Genomic DNA, 21,351 nt, shown 5'->3' on the forward strand with positions numbered 1-21,351 from the left:
GGATGGACGCCAAAAGTAAACCAAGAAGAGGTTGCACTACTGGAGTCACTCCTTTTCATCCTCCTCCCATAAGAAGCGACACCATCGTCGCAGGCACAGGTACGACTCACCGGATGACCTTGGTAAGGCATCCAGGGCTGAGTGGGATGCTTTTAAGGAACAAATGCTTGACATGTTTTGAAAGGCAGCTGAGGGCATGGGGTGATTCAATGCAGCAGGCTCCAGTGGCACCCGGTAACCCTGGCCCCAAAGTGACTAGGCTCGCTATTGATTAAAGTTGGGCTGCCCTCAGCGCCGATAATCGCTAGTGCGCCAGCAGTGCCGATATCAGCCAGTGCGCCCCTAGCGTCGAAGCACCTTTTTGTGCCAATGAGCACAAAACCGTTGACGGCCATCGTCGAGCAGTCATATGTTCTTAAATCGAGGACCATGACCGATATTTTCAGCGATGACTACCAAATGTCGAGTGGCTTCAACCCTGATTATGCTGGTGCTGGAGGGGCAGATTCCTTTATCGAGCAGGCAGATTTGGTCGCCCTGGCTAAGGGCCTTCATGAAGCCAGTGGAATGGACACATTGCCGGACGTGGAGACGCAGCAGTGCTTATGGCCATGCTATCGCTAAATATTGTGCTCTAGTGGATAGGATGGTAGATATCATGAGCTGGAGTGTTCAGCCAAACCCTTGTCATACTATGACCTTGCAGATATCCTGGACGAAGGACCTTCTACAGAGAGGTCTATGCCCTTTAATGTGGCTATTGCTGACCCCATTGCTACCTTGTGGCAGAGACCACCACACCCCCGGTTAACTTTTCACCAAGAAATACACGCAGGCAAAGGCCGATAAGGTTATCGCTCCACCCATCCGACACTGGAGGGGTTAGTAGTGCAGGCGGTCACATTCAATACCATATCGGCCACATCCATGTTTATTCTCCCGACGGATTGGGGGGGGGGGGGAGTTGATGCTTTAGCCAAGAAGATATTTTCTTCTGGCAGTATGGCCCAGAAAGCAGTTAACGCCTCTTGCGGATTTGCCAAGTATTGGTTTGACTTGTGGTATATTGGTGAAGCAGCCTAGTATTTTCCCCAAAGGGAAGGATGCGAGAGGGCTTTCAGAGACTGGTGGATGATGGCAAGGAGGTGGTCCTGCAGTCATTTCAGACAGGCCTGGGCGTTGGCAGATTCATGGGGTCGGCGACTGTCTTAAGGAGGCAGGCTTTCCTTCATACATGTGGGTTCTCTGAAAATTTCCAGAATAAGCTACTGTACATCACCTTGTTAACTTTGAAGACCGCGTTCTTAGTGGCCATCACGTCATTCAAACGGGTCAGTGAGCTGCAGGCCTTGTCATGCAAGCCTCCTTTTCTTCCTTTTTTTAAAGAAGAAACTTACCCTGAAAGTACAAACATGGTTTTTGCACAAAGGGGTATTGGAATCTCACCTCTCCGAGGCCTTTGATTTTCCAATTTTTTTTTTTTTCCTGTTTATCCGCCACCGCACCCTTCCAAGGAGGAGGAGCAGTTCCATAGACTAGACCCAAGAAAGGCTCTTAGTTTCTACATTGACAGTGTTTAGGATGGTGGACCAGCTGTTTGTGGCCTTCTCAATGGCTAAAAAAGGTTTGGCTGTTTCCAAGCAACCATCTTGTGGTGGATCAGGGTTGGCATTTCAGAATACTACCACCATGCAGGGAAGGAAGTACCTCCAGGCATCATAGCCCACTCCAATAGAGGGATGGCTGCCTCTTCGGCCTTGCAAAAAGGAGTACTGGTGAGGGACATTTGCTGGCCGGCACTTGGTCCTTGCTGCATACCTTAACCAACAATATGGATGTAGCCCGTGGAGCTGACGCTCAATTTGGGAAATGGTTTTGCAAAATGTCTTCCTTTAAGAGACTTTAACCCTGCCTCCATCATGAATGCTACTTGGGGAGTCGATCTGATGAGGAATCAGCGGGGGTGAGGGAGAGCAATCCATTGAAGGAGAAATTACTTACTGTAATGTTGTTTAAATGGTTTCTTCTGCCACAGATTCTCCATCACCAGATTTGGTGTTTGTCACAGAAACCTGGCTTAAAGTGGCGTCTCCTCCTATTTTAGTACATGCTCTTCCCCCAGAGTATTGTATATATTTAGACTGGACAGGGTCCCCTCCTCCACCCATCTAGGGTGTGAGATTGCACTTATACATCATTCAAATGTGTAATGTTTTATAGTTCCATTGGAGCATTATTTTTATAAGAAGGCTCTCTAGCTTCCTGTTGTGATCTCCTCCTTTTTTACTCTGGTTTACTGGTTTATCGTCCCCCCCAAGCCCAGACTCCAGGTTCTGCCTTGTTGTATCAGAGATGGTTGATGATCTTGGGCTGCTGAATGGGACGGAGATGGTACTTGGAGATTTTAATCTTCATCCTAACGATCCCATTGATGCTCAGGCGAACCTCCTTATTTCTGCTTTCTCAGACTTGGATCTGCCCCAGTTAGTGGCGGGTCCCACTCATTGTCTGGGCAACACCCTTGATTTAATCTTTGCCCTCTCCTTACTGGTCACGCTTTCCCCTACTTTGCCTGTTATTTGGTCCGATCATGTTATTATTCCCTTCTCTGTGAATGTTTCATCTATTGCACGTCCTCCTGTATTGCCATGTCCTCCTTCACGGCATTGGGGTAGGATTAACCATTCAGACATTTCTTCGGGCATCCCACAGATGACCCCTGTGATTTTCTTGTCCATTTTGTGTGCCATGACAGCCACAGCCAACTCCTTAGCTATGCTTAAGGCCTCTAGGCCCTGTGGCTGTTCTTCAGAGACATGCTTTTCTGCCAGCCTTGGTGAGCTGTGTCTTGCCTGCAGGCAAGAAGAACACAGCTTGTGCATTGCTTATTGTTCAATGACTCATCTAGCCTTACATAAAGCTACTGCTATTTACCAACGTGCCATCACGTCAACCAAGTGTGCATACTTTGCTTCTCGTGTGCAAGCTGCAGTGAATTCCCCTAAGGACAAAGTCACAAAGACTGCCATTCACTGTACTTTTTTTGATGACACAATCACGATCATCGGGCAGAAAATCGCAGCTACTTGCACTACCCTGTCTTCTCCTGCTGATCTTTATCTTTGAGCCTTCCTGCCCCTAGTTGGTCCACTTTTCTGATTTTTTTCAGAGTCTGAGATCATGTCGGCCACCCTCAGCATGAAGTCAGCCTCCTCTGCGGATCCTATTCCACTCAGCATCCTTAAGGCCATCAATCCTCATATTGCATCTCCCTTCACTTCGGCTGTTACTCTATCGCTTTCTAATGCTCACATACCGGTTTCACTCAAACATGCTCTAATCATTACCCTTCATAAAACAAAATACTTGGATTCTACGATTATTTCCAATTACTGGCCTATTTCTCTCCTTACATTTCCTATGAAACTTCTCAAAGCTTTGGTCATTCCTCTTCTTTGCTCTTTTCCGGAGGACTCTGGTTCTCTTGACACTTTTAAGTCTGGGTTACAACCCGACAGTGGAACAGAATCGGTCCTCGTGTCAGCGGCTGATCTGGCCCAGATTGTGGATCTAGGCGGTACTGGGGCCTTGATCCTGCTGGACCTTTCTGCTGGTTTTGACACCGAGGATCATGGTATCATGGTATTCAACCTCCTATTAAACTCATGCACATTTTCTGTTTTTTTCCTATGCTGATGACACACAGATCTTGGTGCGGCTTGATCTCCCGTTGCCAGCTATTGCGGAACGCTGCCACTCCCGTCTCTCTGCAGTTCACTGTTGGATTGGTAGAAATTGGCTCCACCTGAAGGGTGAAAAACTGAGGTCCTTATAGTTGGTTCGATGCCCGAGTCCTCTGGGTGGTCAGCAGCTTTCTGGCCTTTGGAACTTGGCCCTCTGCCGCCTTCTGTTGTCAAGAATTTAGGCATGAAGTTCAAGTCCTCATTGTCTATGCAGCAGTAGATTTGTGCAGTTTGCCAGTCTGTTGATTTTAAATTGCGTACTTTTCGCAAAGGCCCTGCTTTATCTCCCTTCTTCCCTTCGCACTGTGGTTGTATCTTCTCTTACCTCGGGTTCACTTGACTACTGCCGCGATTAGTTTTTTGCGGAGCCTGCTTTCCTTATGCATCGGTTGCAGGTTATTCAGAACTTGGCCAAAAGATTGATGGTTGGTGCTGCTCGCTTCTCCTCAGCTTCTCTGATCCTGAATACTCTGCGCTAGCTTCCGGTGGCTAAATGAGTTAAGTCCAAGCCTTGTGCATGGTCCATCGGGCCTTCTATGGGGCGGGCCTGAATATTTGCAGGCCAAATTTAGTCTTGCCTTCTCAGTTCTTCCACTTCTCTGCGGATTGTGGTGCCTCTGTTTAAATAATCCCATGTGGGAGGTTGCTTGTTTTCATTCGCAGCAGCCCTGCTTTGGAATTCTATTCCTCTGTCTCTTCTTAAAATGACTGATCATCTCTCATTTAGGCGGGCTCTGAAGACCGTTCGGTTTTCCGCCTGAGCCTTTCTTTGCCTCTTTGCTCCGGCCCTGTGGTTAGTTCTCTTCCTTAGCGCCACAATGCCCTTGCTGGTAAAGGTGCACTGTACAAATTTAGTTAACAAAACATCACCTTTGAATGGATTGTGTCCTCCAACGTATTCCACATCTTTGTCGATAGCGTCGGGTCGATGTCCCTCGAAGGCCTCCGTCAAGGGTGACATCACCAGATGTTATAAATAGGACGCACGGCGCCCATAGCCTCAGTTCAGTTTTTTCTGCAAACATGTTTGCTTCGAAAACTCTGCATGCCTCGTGTATCTTTGAAGAAAATGTCTGTCTACCCCTCTGACTCCGCGGTCTGGGTTTAAGACATGCCGGGACTGTAAGGCCAAAATGTCTATCACGGACCCGCACCGCATCTTCTTGTGGTGTCTGGGTGAGGGTCATGACACGGACGATTGCTTGAATTGCCAGTTGTTGACTGCCAAGGCCTTGCAGGAGCCTAAGGGGAAGTTGCAGGTAGGTCAGGTTTCCAAACCTCGTAAAACCAAAAAATCTATGGGTATTTCCACCGATGATTCGAGGAGTGACTTTCCCCATCGGAAGGAATCCAGGGGCTCTCGGTCCCAGAGTGGTTCCCGCCACTCGTCCTTGTCGAGGCACTCCCAGAAGCAGCGTCACTGCTCGCTTCTCCATCTTTGTCCGATAATGGCTCTGCGGGGAAAGTGGCTTGTCACACGAAATCCTGTACTCCAGAGGAATTTGAGGCATTCAGGGAGCAAATGCTGACGATTTTTCAATCCCAGGGCACAGTTCCGTCCATGCCTTCACTGGAAGCTGGCAGGGAATGGTCTCGGTCTGATGCTTGTGCGCCTTCGGGCCAGCGCAGTCGGCGCATTACGCATCGGGAACCATTGAGGTCCGTTCAGACAAGGATCCGGTGCATCGCCAGAGACATGCCAGATCTAGATTGCAGTCTTCGTCCCCAGCAAAACCGCACAAGTCTGGAAAGGGCTTGAGGTCGGCGTCGACTCCGTCGAGTGAGGCTGTCGGGTCTTTGCCTTCGGGCCGGCCCTCAGAGCCATCAGCGCCTTTTTCGATGTCGAAGGTTGACGCCAGCGGGGCAGAATGGCTGAAATTTACCATTGGAAGTGCCTGTGACTGTGGACTCTCCGGAAAAACCTCTGTCTAAAACGGTGAGGCCTGTTCTAGGCTCCAAGGCCACTCCTGTCCGTAGGAGGGAGTTCTTTCATTCTCTGCAGGACATTTGTGAGGAGAGGTCTGAGGTGGAGTTGGAGCCCTATGATGATGTAACACCTGGGGCTCCTGACATGGTCTTTTCTGAGGACAGTCAGTTGGAAGATCTGCGTCGGTCTCTACATGATGCCAGTGGCCTTGACACTTCTCCAGAGATGGAGTTTGCTAGGCCAGAGCCTGGGGCTCATGCTGAATCCTCTTATAGGAGGTTGATGTCGAGGGTTAGAGTACATCTGCTGGTCCGGCCCTCCAGTTGAGTTCTATCGGGATGACCAGACTGATATTTTAGATCCGGGTTTGTCCACCAACCCAGTCACAGAAAAGAGTGGTGGCTACTTGGCAGACCCCTGAGTCTCTTCCGACGGTCAACCAGTCATTAACTAAGAAAAACTGCTCAGCCAGTAGCGACGCTGGCTACCTTTCCACTCACCCCCGCTCCTGAGAGTTTGGTGGTTCAGGCGGCCACGGCCACCTCGAGGCAGGCGGCGTTCCCTACTATCCTTCCTGGTAGGGACGACAATCGATTCGATGGTTGGGCACGCAAGGTATTTTCAGCTGGGAGTATGGCACTGAAGTCTGCAAACTTCACCTGTGCCTTGGCAAGATTTTCGCACACTGTGTGGAATTGTCTCTCTGGCGGCTGAGCATATTCCCGAGGGGGAAGAAGGGGATGGGTTCCTTCTCTTGTGCAGGATGGCAAGGATGCCATGTGTGAATTCCTTCAGTCCGGGTTGGCCACGGCTAATAGTGTAAGCTGGTCCATGGCTGCGAGCACCGTGATACACAGGTTTGCGTCGTTGCAGAAGTCAGGATTTTCTCCAGATGTGCAAGCCCGTCTTCTCAACATGCCCTTTGATGGATTGCATTTGTTTGCAGCAAAGCTGACGAGAGCCTTGAGAGGTTGCAGACCTCAAAATCAGCTGCTAATTCTTTGTGCACTGCTGTGTGTCAACCTCCGTCTTTTCGTCCAAGGGGACAGCAATGGAGGGGGGTTCCTTTTTGTTACTACTCCTCGTTTGGTAGAGCGAGTGGAGTCCCTAATCAATGTGGCTACTGTAAAAGTACCTGTGGTGGACGGATATTGTTTCCAGAACCCACGCATCTGAAGTAATGGCTCGCCTTTCTTCTATATGCTGAGACAGGCTGCCCCCAAACGGCGAACAATGGGACCTGGCCTCATAGCTGTTTTGGAGCGGCTGCGACAGTGCCTGAAGGCAAAGTGGCAGCGTCCTGAGCGGCTTTGGCACCTCTTCCCCATCCACCACGGGTACTTTTATGGTAGCCCCATTGATTAATGGGTCCTCTCGCTCTACCAAACGAGGAGTAGTAAAGAAAGGAAATCCATCTATTGGCACCTCTACTAAAGAGCAAACAAGATCCTTACCAATCTTTGCATAGCAATCTTCCAGCATAAGAAATATATCAAAGACCCCCACCCCCTTTTTCTGTATAATTTCTAAAGGGATCAACATATTTCCTTACCTAAAATTTACAGAGTATATAATTGAAGGCATCAACTAATGAAACACCAATTACCTTCACTTCTTTATTCTTTCTTCTCTGTTAAAGAATAGTCCTGGTATCTATTAATTTTCCAACGGTCCTTTGTATTTTTTCTACTGTTCCACTTTTTTTTATATTTTGCCTTGACAAAGCAGAGTGGCAAACATATGTTGGCAATTCAAGTAAATAATATCTGAAAAGGCAAGATTTGTTTTCTAGAATAAAGTGGATAAACTGTAAACCGTAGGCATAAATGAAGGTTGCCTCTTATTTTTTTCAAATTCACTAAGCACCAAAAAATTCTAACACATACATCAATTTGTTGCGAGCCCACTAAACCACCACCTTGACCAACATTAGGAGTATGTTACTAGTATTTTATTTTGTATGTCTTCTGCTGTTGAGTGTTTTTAGCATGTAATCGTTATTTATTTCCATGTCTAAACGATGCAGTTAAAGTATGTATTTCTTGTAAGCTAGCTGTTTTAGTAAGTATCGGTGTTATGTTGTGTTAATTTAAGGTTCATATTAGTAATTTAAATCGTAATGTGCCTTTTTAGAATGCATTGCATGTATGCAATGTGCAGTCGTGAATATATGCATGTGTGGTTTTACTTTTTACTTGTTTGTTAGGATGAGGATAAGGTTCCAAAAACGTTGGTTATATGCATTTCTTTTAATGTTTAACATGTTAAACTTATAACATTGGCATTCCCAACTTTTGTGGATTTCACAGCAAAGCAGTAACCTTAACAGGTGGAAAAAAAATCATCCCTCATTGATCACTTTATATTTATTTTTCCAATGGAGTACTTTATAATTTGTAGGAGTTATTTCAACATATTTGTTTGGTGTTGCAATATATTTATAATGGAATGTGGTGTTCTGATGCTGTGTGCAGATTATCACATGTACTATATAATAAAATGCTAGATGTATGTTTATCCGAAGCCGTCCTGCCAGCTTCACCTTTTATCACTGCTAGTGGGATCTGTTGCCTTAAACATACAACAATAAGACTTCAGGCTCATCTTCCGGGCCAACAAAATGTGTATTTCAACAATGATAACATACAATTAGCTGCAGAAAAGGCCCAAGATAAGGACACCATTATAACAGCATACTTCAAGCTGCATACACTAAGAAATTATATACATTAAAAAACATATAAACAAATTAATTTGTTTAAGCACTATTCCTCTGACAAAATAATAAGTTTTTTTAATGTACCTATGTATTATGTTGTATGTAATTTTTATTGGTATGTATTAGGTCAATAATATTCGTTATGTATGTTTTAAACTTTATTTGACTTAATTTGACTTTATTTTTATCATCTCATGTCTACTTCGAACCATGCTGCATGTGAATTGTTACGCTGACAGCCCCAATTAACAAATTATTTAACAATTCACCACATAATATATTTACACTTTGAAAATGTTTTCCATAACGCACATTAACCCAGTAACACAGGCTCTTCCACTACTTTTGTGAATAAGCTGCAGTTTGTTCAACACAGTGGAAGCAGTTGGATTTTCAAACAGTAAAGTGTTTTTTTGGATAAAATGTTTGTGGGATTAGATGAGTGGGTGGATTGTTCTGGAAGTGTATGAAAGTGTAAGTAACGCAACCTATCTGGGTTGCTAGATAATGTGGTTGCAAGTGTGTTTTTTCGCTTGTTTTATTACCTTTAATGCTTTCACAGACAGTCATTTGGGGATTTGCAAATCTGGGCATTTGATGGTGGTTTTCTTTTCATTTGTTAATTTGTTAATTTAAAAGTTATGTCCTTATTTATGATTTCTAATTCGGTTCTGTTTGCTGAACATGTAATATTTTGTAATGTTTATTTTAATTTGCAAATGTGAAAGACTTTTTGAAAACAGGCACCGGAGTTGATTTGCACTTGTCGACATTTACAATGTGGATTTCTAATGCGTTACTTCCTTCCACGGATTTCTCATTTATTATATCGTGTCTCCAGCGCTGCCCTCCTTTTGGAAAAATGTTCACAAGCAAGGGATGAAGCATGGCTCTGTGTCTATGTGCAACACCTCTACAAGCCCTGGGATATCAGGGACAGTATATTTAGGTGCCACACCCTATGACTTCAGTTTCTTTTTTCTGGGCACCCAGTACACTTTGGGAACACCATTCTAAAATTGGCTACTACGTTCTGCTCCATTGCGGTAAGCCCTACACAGATATATGGGAGGACCATGGATTTCTAATTTTTTTTTTACATCTACACGATTTGTCTTTACTGTCTGGGGAGGATCCAGACAGTACTGTTTCTGAGAGACCTACGTGGGCTGAGTACGTATGTCCCAGTTTTCGAGCAGACCAAAACTGGTGGTTCTTGGGTTTCATGTATAAAAACTCTAATAACAAGATCTCAGCACCTCTGTCACAAGGTGATGCACAAACACTGCATACCCATGGTTCACACCTCTGAAGCGGGATGGGGTATGAGAGACCCAGGAAAATCTGCCCAAAGGGCGTTCGCAATGCCAAATGGGAGGGCCTGCCATGCTTGTACGGGTCAAAGTTGTGCAGGCTAAAGTCACCAGTAGAACATGAGAAGCAGTGGATGTGTTCAGGAGTAGAATTGCCTTTGCCTCAAAGCCCTGGCCTGTGTCTGGAGCATGCTGTACTAGCTGAACAATAGGTCTTAGACAATCCGTTTGTCACTAATGAGAACATAGGCATATTACAGTTGTTTGCCCAGCACCAAACAATTTTGAGGAACCAAGATACCAGGATTAAAACGTCAGAATTCTGTTTCCAAAATTGGCACCCGTGGCTACAGTCATCCCTCCCTCCATGGATTCCTGCATCTTCATTAATTTTATTTCCATTCCCCCAAGCATCCAGCACTACCTTACTTCACTCTTTCTTATGACATGTCCCCACCCATCACCACAATTGCTTTCATTCTTTAACTATACTTATCTGTACTATGGGCGAAAAGTCCAATGCTAAATCCAACATTACCCCAATATTTGATGGTTGTGTAAAAGCACTACCTAACTTCACTCTTTCTTCATCACATACCACCACCCATCACCACAACTGCTTTCATTCTTTTACTATACCGCACTGTATTGTGGGCAAAAAGTCAGTGCTAAACCCAACACTAACCCGATATTTGACCGTTGTGTAAATGTACATCCTGATTTGTTTTTACTGATGGTTCAATCTAATCCTTTAACGCTGCTCCTGATTTTCATTTGTCACATGTGTTGTGTTGATCTATTTTGTGGTGGACTAGTGGAAACCGTAATACACTGGTGTAACATTTGTCCAACTTACCCTGTTGACTAGGACAGGAAGCACACAGACACACCTGCTTGCCTCCATTGTCAACAAGAAGTGTGAACTGGTCTGGAGATGAAGACAGAGGTCCAAGTCTGGCCCTTGGAACCCGCACTCGACTTGCAGCCCAAAGGCAGAGAAATGAGATGTAAATCACTCCTGGGCCCTTTATCACCGTCGTCACAGATGCGAGAAACTTTACCCGCTCAGGCAGCCATTCAAACCATACCCGACTGACAATATGGAGGAGATAGTTGTCATTGTTCGTACAAGTCGACTGACTAGAACTTTGAAAGCTGATAACGTGACTATTGATACAACGTAGATGCATTTAGACATGAAGCATATAGGCATCCATACACGAAGCTACATTAACACATTTAGTTTATTGCAGACAGACACGAAACAGCGGGTTTAACATCTCTAACTCTGTAAACCACTCTCCGTTCATCCAAGAATCAACCATTACCAGAAATGATCGCGTGTCCCAAGTAATTGACCAAATGACGATCATTAACGTATACTGGAATCACAGAAGAGAGGGGAAGGACGAGTTTATCAATGCCATCTCCACCATCATAGACCGTCTACTTGTGGGCCAAAAGGGCTTCCACATAATACTCTGTGGAGACCTGAACCTTGACCATTTTCACGCGAGGTCATCTTTGGCAAAAAAACTTAGCGTCGAAATGGACGAAAGAATTGTGTGTAAGAAATCTACAAATGCTAAATGGCCACACTCAGGGTGATATACCGCCGGCCCTGACATGGAACAGTGGGAGCCACGGCTCCACTATCGATTACATATTTGTTTCAGCAGACTTTCACAAACGAGTGACAACACTGAAACTGACTCCGAAAGAAATGAGCGACCATGACATGCTAATCATGGAATTCACAAATTCTACGCGAAACGTTGGGTCTAAATGGACGCAAAAGATCAAAGTAGATTCAAACAGAGTGAGGCTAAGGTTACTGGAAGAAGAGGTCGCCCAGATATCTGATCAATACCGCATGGGTGGAACTATGCTTGATTACGCAGGCCTACTGGTCAACTTTAAAACAAACAACGGTGGCCTAAAACACCTGAATATAAAACGCCTCCATTGTTTTTGATCTAGACATACTGAAACAGAAACAGCTGCTGAGGCGGACCATTCGACAAGCTAACACAGTTAAGGCCTCCTGTGAAGCCGTGAGGAAAACCGCCAAAAACTGGATCAAAACTCATAAATGCACAATGATGCAAAGAGGCTCAGAGCGTATGTTAAAGTCTCCAAAACAAGAACACTAGAGACTTTTGGAACATCATCAATGACACAGAAGCTCCTCAGGCTGGTCTCCAAGCCTCTATGGTCTCAGAATCAGTATGGATCGCCCACTTTAACGACCTATACAAAAAGAACTCAAAAACAACTAACCCGTATATTCCAACTAAAACTAAATGGGCCTTAACATTCCACAAAGACGACATTGTAAACATAATTACCAAAGCCAACAACTCGCGAGCAACTGGGCCAGATGGCCTGACAAACTTTATTATTAATACCTTATCATCCCACTCGCACCCTAAGATCCAGCTCAGCCGGCCTCCTAGTAATTCCAAAGACAAACTCAGGTTAGGCGGATCATCATTCTCAGCCCTGGCCCCAACCCTGTGGAACTCGCTCCCACCCCACATCCGCCTAACTGAGGACTTAACGGCCTTCCGTAAACTACTGAAAACCTGGCTCTTCCCCTAAAGCCAACCGGTTCCAAATTAGCATCATCACAATAACACCGACCCAGCAAACTACCTAGAACAAGAAATTGACAGCTAAATAAACTCAAATGTAAACAAGAAAGTCAAACAAAAAACTGAGTAATGTAGATCGAAACAGTGAAGTGGATAATAAGAATAAATCATTGGGAAAATAGGAGATCTGAACCGACGAAATGCACATAATGAATGAGGAGGGAACGCAGTGAATGACATAGATGAAATAACTAGATTGGATGAAGCGTATAGAACGGGTGAATACACTAAGTCGAAAGGTGCTTAAGTGGAAGAACAGACGACTAGAAAGATGAATTGGGTATAGAGATCGGACGAAATAGATGAACATACTAAAACCAATGATTGTGCAGAATGGTTAGTGTATGTAGAGCACAATGAGTACGTGTAGAGTTGACGGGTACGTGAAAACAGAGAAGCAAACAGAATGCAAGAGGGCGTAGAACCGTCGTCTAGACTAAACGGACGAACATACAGACTGGATGAACGCCTGGCCAGACAAACGCATAAGAGCTAACTAGTATGTAATGAAGATGAGCGTGGGGAGCTGAAGAGTGTGGAGGGCGGAAGAGTGTGGAGGGAGGATGAACGGACGCACGTATACACTGGACGAACTTTTGGCTAGATGAACATGTAATAACGAACGAGCATGTAGAGAGTACGAGTGTGTGTAGCGGATGAGCGTGGAGAGCGGATAAGCGGATGAGTCTGGAGAGCGGATGAGTCTGGAGAGCGGATGAATGTGGAGAGCGAACGGGCATGTAGAGAGGATGGGTGTGTGGAGCGGATCAGTGTGGAGTGCGGATGAGGGTGGAAAACGGACGATCGGATGAGTCTGGAGAGCGAATGAGACTGGAGAGCGGACAAGTGTGGAAAGCAGATGAGTGTGGTGAGTGGATGAGTGTGGAAGACTGATGAGTGTGTAGGCCAGACGAGTGTGAAGGGCAAGTGTGGATGAGTGTGGAGGATGAATGCCGTTGGCGGATGATTGTGGAGAGCGGATGAGTATAGAGAGCGGATGAGTATGGTGAGCGAATGAGTGTTGATGAGTGTGGAGGAGGGATGAGGGTGGGGGACGGATGAGTGTGGAGAGCAGCTGAGTGTAGAGAGCGGTTAAGTGCGGAGAGCGATTGAATGCAGAGGAGCGTGGAGAGCTGAGGAGCGTGGAGAACAGAGGAGCGTGGGGGAGCAGCTGAGTGTGGAGAGCGGCTTGACTGTGGAGAGCGGCCTGAGTGTGGAGAACCGACTGAGTACGCCGGATGAGCAGGCTGAACAAATAATTACATAGAGCGGATGAATAGTACATAAAGCGGATAAGTATGTAGACCAGATGAGTGTGCAGACCGAATGAATGTGTAGATCAGATGAGCATACTGAGCGGACGTGCGTACAGGATGGATTTGCATTCAGAGCAGACGAGTATACAGAGCAGATGAGTGCGTAGGCAGTCAGGAGCACATGCGCGGGGTCAACTGAAGTGCATGCGCGAGGAGGACAGGAGTGAATGCATATGGTATACTTGAGAGCATGCATGGGGCTCACTAGAGAATGAAGGATAGACTAGAGCACGCAAGGTCAACCAGAGTGCGTGAGTGTGTAGTGCAATCTTGAACGCCTGAAATGAACAAAAATGCATAGAACTGACCTGACCGCTCAGAATTGCGTGTCATACATAATAGAATGCAGGGAATTTTTACTTCATATCACACCCCATGCTTACTCTCTCCTTACACCACCACTCAACTAGAACACAGAGATACTATGACACCATTCGGTATAACTGTTCTCATATCAACATCTGCCGCTCACTCCCCATCACTCTAAGTAAACATTGCTGGCTTCACACCCCCAGCTAGGCGTTCCCCTCAGGCCTAACGCTGCCACACTCGGTCTGGATAACTCCAGCCAGAGCGAACACATACTCCTGATCTCTCAACCACCACACCTACCGCTAAGAAGCAGCTACCACATGAATTCCCTACCAGCTGCACACATACCTGGTGCGCACACGCACCTTTTGACTCTCTGCTCTCTACTGACCTGAACTTCGGTTCCCAAGGGCGTTCAACCTACCAGCGCCTTCAGACCATACCAATGGCATATAAGGCGCTATATAAATGCAAAATAACATAACATAACATTAAGCCGCATCCGGAGTTATGGGCCGACTTCTGTGTGACCCTTTTCCAGGGAGTAAGTGATCAAGGTCAAACACCGAACTCATGGAAATCAGCTGTGATTGTGCCTGTTTACAGAAAGGGAGACAGAACGTGCCCAAAAAACTATCGACCGATCGCACTACTTGATGTCTTAGGAAAGATCTATGCAACCATGCTACAAGTCAAGTTAGTCAAGTGGACTACACGATCGAATCACGTCGACATCCGTCAGACCGGCTTTGTAAAACACGTCGGATGTCCGCTGAATTTATTGCTGCCGAATTTACTGAAAATGAAGGCAATTAGATCTCAATCAGTTGTATATATTGCCTTCATTGACTTCTCATATGCTTTCGACACGGTAGCTCGAGAATTGCTATGGAAAAAACTGAGCACATGGGGTTGTCCTGCTGACCTCTTGGCAGCTATAAAAGATCTACATACCGGTACCTCTGTTAGAGTAAGACTAGATCAAACCGGCACATTGTCACCACCGATCAAAACATTTAAGGGAGTCAAAAAGGATTGTCCACTGGCAGCTGCAATATTCAGTTTTATATCTGACATCGGCAATTCTATTGAGGCCGTAAGATCTTTTCCGCCAAAGATACACGGATCTAGACTGAATTGGCTCTTGTATGCAGACGACCTCATACTGCTAGATTTAACACCAATCGGCCTGCAAAGAAAAAGCAACGAAGTACAGCAGTATGTGGTCGAAAATCATTTACTCGTTAACACAAAGAAATGCGAAAACCTTGTGTTGAATAACCTTAAAAGCAGTCGGAGAAAAACGACTAGGAGCCAATCCTGGTTTATGGGACAAGAAAAACTCCTGATATCATCCAGTGTAAAGTACCTTGGAATGATCATTAGCTCTAGTCTTAACAACGATCCATGGACTTCAGCGACAAAACGCAAATGTAAACAACTGGCAAACCAAGCCCTAGTGCTAAATAAAAGATTCGGAAGGTTTTCCCTTAAAGCAGTCCTATTATTCTACCAACAAAAAGTAATACCATCCCTAACGTATGGGGCAGAAAACGCTCTGGGTTGCTCATGGGAGTTGTGGTCAACGCTTAAGAACATCTTTTGGACGAAAGGTCTGGGTATAGCAAAAGGTACTTCGACGGCCTCAATCAGGTACGAACTATCGTTAATCTTTATTCACGCACGTGTATGTTGGAGCCTGTTATCTTTATACCGGAAAACAAAAACTTGCAAACAAATTCCGCAATTTGCCATTTTCCACAATGCTGACTCGTCAGCCCCAGGTGTTTTGGCAATGTGGTTAAAACGTTGTGAAAGTCTAATGTCAGAGTATGACATCAAACCAGAACTGCTACAGGGAAACCCAGACGCAGCTAAATTAAAACTGTGGCGCACAGACTGGGAATCAACATGCTCTAAAAGAGGGGCCTCGCAGCTATTGAGTGAAGTGCCACCGGAGGCTCGGGCTTTCAATAATCCGCAAAAATACATTGAATTATTCCCAGATCCTAACGCAAGGAGGTTGTTCCTGTGCTTTCGGCTTAACATGTTTAAAACTAAAGAACGCCTGAGAGAGTGGTCAGCTAATGCGAACTTGAACCCCATGTGCCGATGCTGTGCTCAAGAACCGGAAACCCTAAAACATTTGGTGTTATTCTGCACAAACTTACGTACTAAGAGAACCCGACTCCTAGGTATCTGGAGTGAGTGTCACCGATCCCTCGACGCAGATGAGTGGTGGCAACACCTGTTCAGCGGAACGGATCTGAAATTGATACTGCCACTGACAAACTTTTTGGCGATAATTGAAAAGCACTTACTGGATTAATGTGGCGGATCATAAGAGACGTAAAGAGTTGTAATGTAATGAGGTCTAATGAATGGTCATAATTTAAAGGTTTGTATGTAAACCAATACAATTATAATAAAAAAAGAAACAACTGCTAATGACTTATGGTAGTTCGAGGACTGATGCACTTAAACCAGTAAATCTTAAGCTATGCTGAAACAGCAAGATCCCAAGAATATGTACAATCAGCTTACACATGTTTAATTGCAACTAACATGGATGGCCATAGGTGCACTGAAGTGAATGGGAAAGGCAAGACAGACTTCAAATATTTGGAGAAGCTGACAGCTTGGTTCAGCTAAAGCCAGACAGACCGAGCTTCCAGCACAGTGTGCTCAGCCTTGCCAAGGACGAGCAGAGACAGAAAGTTTCCAGTTTACCAAGTTGATAAGGCACCTGGAAGGAATATAGCTTAAAATCCTCATAATTACAGACAGGCGACTTCCATTTCATGGCTCACACACACACGTGACCTGGACGACTACAGCAGTGCCTATTCATTCGAGGCAAATGGAGGAAAGCTATTCCCATCAAACCAGAGGTGGAAAGATGCAATCGCTATACAGGGTGAAAGCTGGATGTACGCTCTGTGCTTATGCGATCAGAGATGATAACATGATGGGAACATACAGTACCTTTGTGATCGTTCCCATTGCCTTCAATAGTTTCACTCAGCCTGGTGGCTTTCCAAGGTCCCAAGGCTGGGAAGACACGTTCTGCCCCATCCATAGCTACCACTCACGTTAAGGCACACTATGTTGCAGTGGCCAATAATTTCCCTGTAAGCCTACAATTTTGTATTTGCTACATTTAGAGGTGGACCTAGGAGAAGCCACCAGCTATGGCTACCCAATGGTTATACTAACCCCTACGTATTAAATGTATATTTCTCCAAAACTAACCAATGCCCTTCCCTGATGGTTTTGGGGATGCAACTTGTTTTTGTGACGTCACTTATGGTAGAAACGGTGTGAGATCCGTTTGGAGGGTGAGAACCTGTGGACTACTATGCTGTTCTAATGTGATCCCGTCACTTTGTTTAATAATAAAAACAGTAAACGTTGCCCTATGGTTGTCTTATGTTTTTGCAGTGGGGATTTTGTTCTGGTCCAAGTACCCTCTTGTTGGTAACCGAAGTAGCTGCGAAGAGTGCCCCTGCCGGTCTTATACAGAGAATTTCTATGGGGTGGTGGTGTACAGGGGGAATTGATTCAAAGTGGACTGGAATGTTAGCCTCCCACTATTAATTCCCACAGATTCCCATCTTGTAAGGATTTTTCAGGCCAATATATGGCTCCAAACTGACCTCGGAGGACTTGGTTCTCGAATCACCTCATCTAGGCCATATGTCCTCTCAATCCTCTCGAGGAGATTGGAGCTTCAATCTTAGTTGAGGAGGCAAATCTTTCATCCAAATCTCAGCACTTTTAACTTGCTTGCATGACTGCTGAGCTGGAGGGATTGGGATTTGTCGGAGGAAGTCGTGGAGGTTCACCTCTCTGCACAGAGACCCACCTTCAAAGCCAGTCAGCCAAACTTTATTTTGGGTGAAAGCCCATAAAAAGAATAGCACAGAAAAGTTCACAAATGTCTCCTCCTCATTCAAGGTCATTTTGCATAGGCTGGGGCTGCCGAGCAAATGTGTTACTTAAAAAAAAAAATATATAGGATATAACCATCTCCTCCACTGTTAATACGTTTGGCAGTTTAAAAGCATGCGGAAATCGTACTCCACTTCCGATGGGCAAAAAACATTCACAATTTTGAGGAGCCAGACACCCATGTACTTGTATATTTTTCAGGTGGCGAATATTCAGCCTGAATTTTATATACAACGCATGGTTGTAAGAAGTAAACCTATCGTTGAGACATGACTCTGACAATGAATTGGTTTTAAATGTTAAATAGCCTGCGAATCTTAAGAGTCAAGAATCAGAGTTTCCAAGTACAGAATATCAAGCTTGTTCTTGACCAGCTTAATTATCTCAGCGGGGACTGTCGTACCAGCATTCAGAAGTGAAGCCATCCCTATATTCTGTAATAGGGCTGCTATATTTTGGAGACATTACAATTATTTCCCTCCTAGAGTCCTTTCTAGATCCCAGAGCATCTTATAATTTTGCAGTTTGACTCACTTAACTTTAACCAGTAGAGTAAGGACCTGGTTAGGGCTTAGAATTTGACGGCTCGAACTCTGATTTCCATTAGCAATGGGATTGTTGGGAGTGCTTGCTGGTAAAGCAACAATTTGTTTGACTTTATTTTCCACTCTGTTTGAAGCAGCCAGATCTGCATTACCCCAGAGTTCACTTCCATATAATGCGGCTGACAATGCTTGTGCTTTGTACACCTCAATAGCAGCCAGAGGGAGCAAATTGGCAAGTTGAGAGCTCAGGGTATGAACTACACCCAGGCTTTTTTTTTCTTTTTTACACCAATGTGTTTTTACTTCGCTGAGAGGCCCATTTAGCATTATCTTGGAACCTGACACCAAGATAATCGTTGCAGTGTTGGTCTTGTTGGAGGTAGATCCCTCCCCCAACCCCTCTGTGGCAATGTTTGTCCTGATATTACGCCTACAGTGACATGCTATTACCATTGTTTTTGAGTAATGTATTGTGATCCTTGTTCCCTTGCAAAATTTGTCAGGAATCCCCAGCTGCTTCTGAAAACCTTTCCTTTTGGTCTTTGAGATAAGGACCGTCATCGGCATACATGCATATGTAAGGGTACAGATGAATATGCCAGTGCTAGCTTTTGCCCCTAGTAGTTACAAGTACCGAAGAGGTGACAAAAGATATAAGTGGAGACAGCCTTACCCCATTTCTGAGAGATAAAAATGACACATGCACACGTACACTAAAAATCAGAATCCATAAACTTAAATTTGAACAGACAATGCATATGTAAACTGCCATAAAGAAATAGTTTACAATGACATTAGTTTAGAAACTAAAATTAGATAATACCAAAGCACACAATGCGCTAAACATTTTTGGAGGAGCTAGATTCTGGCTTACATTAGAACACGGTCTCACTAAATTGGTAAAGGGGAACATTGAAAAAATGTATGCAGGGTCAGATGCTGAATACACTTACAGGGAATTCATATATTGCAGAACATGCATTTAATCCCAGTGACCTATAGCAGTGGAATGCTAGCAAGAGAAGTACACCTGAGACAGACATTGCCATCTTTAAAAGCATTGCAAGTGAAAATCGGGCTTTACTAATCTAGTTGGGCGTTAGGCACCAGAGCTCAAATGGGCCAGGAAAACAAATCTCAAGCAGCCTGGAAGCAGTCGCACAACCCAGCAGAATGGAATGTGAAGGCCACAGTCTAAGTTAAGCATGGCAGGACACAGGATGATAGCAGGCTGGCGACCATTAAAATGAATTGGCTTCAGAGCAAAGCTGACAGCCTTGAAGTCCAGGTGCGTACACCATAAACATCCTGCTGACACAATGTTTCAAGGAATTTGCAGACGAGATGCACAGATCAGCAGAAGTTAAAATATGAATAAAAGTAGATATTCTAAGCTGAATCATGGTTGAGGAACACATAATTCAGCTGGCAGTTAGTAAGTGTGAACACTAAGATAGGAAAACCTGCTCTACTTGAAAGAGGCAGGAAATGACTCGTAGAATAGCCTTGAACTTTCTCAGACATGGCCCTAAGATAATGGAGAGCTGTTCTTTAAATGCAATTATAAGTGGTACAGTGATCCCTCTGCCCTCATTATAAAAACTCCATATTTCATCACACCTGGTCCGTACAAGGTTGATCACATCCTATGGTGGCCAATGAGAGCCACCATTATCTCAGTGTAGTGCTAGCTTATTAACTGTAAGATAAGTGATGTCAGCATAGGTTATCAAAAAGTGGGTTGACCAGTAGATGGGGCCCTCCAATCCTAATTGTTGCACCTACAGGAAGCATATGTATCCTAGGGGTACAAACCAATGAATGTTCGAGTTTTGTAGCTTGCTTGTCTCTGTGACACCATCAGTGACAAGTTTGCTCTTTAAAAATTGTCCAGCAATGGAGCACTGGAAAAAGTCCTGAGTGAGGGCATGCCTGTGGATCTTGTTTTTTTCCCCCAGCTTTTTGTGGATTCTGAATAAAGAGCTGGGATTGCCTAGCACTTAGCATATTGCATCCACTGTTGCCTGTTTTACTGGCAGTTGTGAGGTAGTGGGCTGAGTTCATTTTTTTGGACCCAGATTACAAGTATGCCCACCTTCCATTTAGCAATCGAGGGTATGTCTGCCTTAAGGCTTAACATTTTCACAATTAATTCCTTAACCTCAATTATAAATATTGGGGCAAGGATGCTTCTGTGTCTTTTGCCGTTGGCTACGGGGAGGAAATGTGTTCTTTCCACGGTCTGCCCATACCCAACAACTGCAGTTATCATAAAGCGACTGGCTGGAGTTCGGGGCTTCAGGGGGAATTTTAAGATCGACTAAAACTTTCCATAAAATACCTGGTCAACAGAACCAAATGCAGATTTAAAATCTACAAACATTAAAAAAAGAGTTACCGTTCAAAAGTAGTAGTCCCATCACCGTTTACAAGAAGTTGGAATCATTTTCAACCAGATACAACAATTGTATGTCTTGTTTTTATAGTATTAAGAATCGAGTGACAATACTCCTGAAGAAAGTTCCTGTAGTAACAGAAGAGAACTGAAACATGTTGAGTGTATGAAAGTGGTTAATGAATTAACCATATAGATTAAATATTCCATTTAGAGGATATATACTACACTGATACGCTGATTTAACAGTTGTAAGTAACAATCCAATCTACCTAGATAATTGCCTACTCAATTGCCTACTCAAGAAGGCCGTTATTTGTCACCTTTCATTTGTATTTTTATGCAGTGTTTTAAAATGTCTTTTGTTATAATGTATTTTATAAGTAATGTTTGAATAAACTGATTGTGTAATTGCTGGTTTATAGAGGTATAAACTTGTGTATGCATTTTCAAGGTACTTTTGTAGTACTAGAGTT

General features: G+C 44.5%; 1 protein-coding gene across 2 annotated transcripts in view; it reads left to right on the plus strand.

The window, feature by feature from the left end:
- The window catches only part of POLA1 (DNA polymerase alpha 1, catalytic subunit), a 2,474,741-nt gene that overhangs the window by 1,455,003 nt on the left and 998,387 nt on the right, over window positions 1-21,351 (plus strand). The window lies entirely within an intron of this gene.

This window comes from Ambystoma mexicanum, chromosome 7p (genome assembly GCF_040938575.1).
Source record: "Ambystoma mexicanum isolate Mex_15411 chromosome 7p, UKY_AmexF1_1, whole genome shotgun sequence".
Taxonomy (NCBI): domain Eukaryota; kingdom Metazoa; phylum Chordata; class Amphibia; order Caudata; family Ambystomatidae; genus Ambystoma; species Ambystoma mexicanum.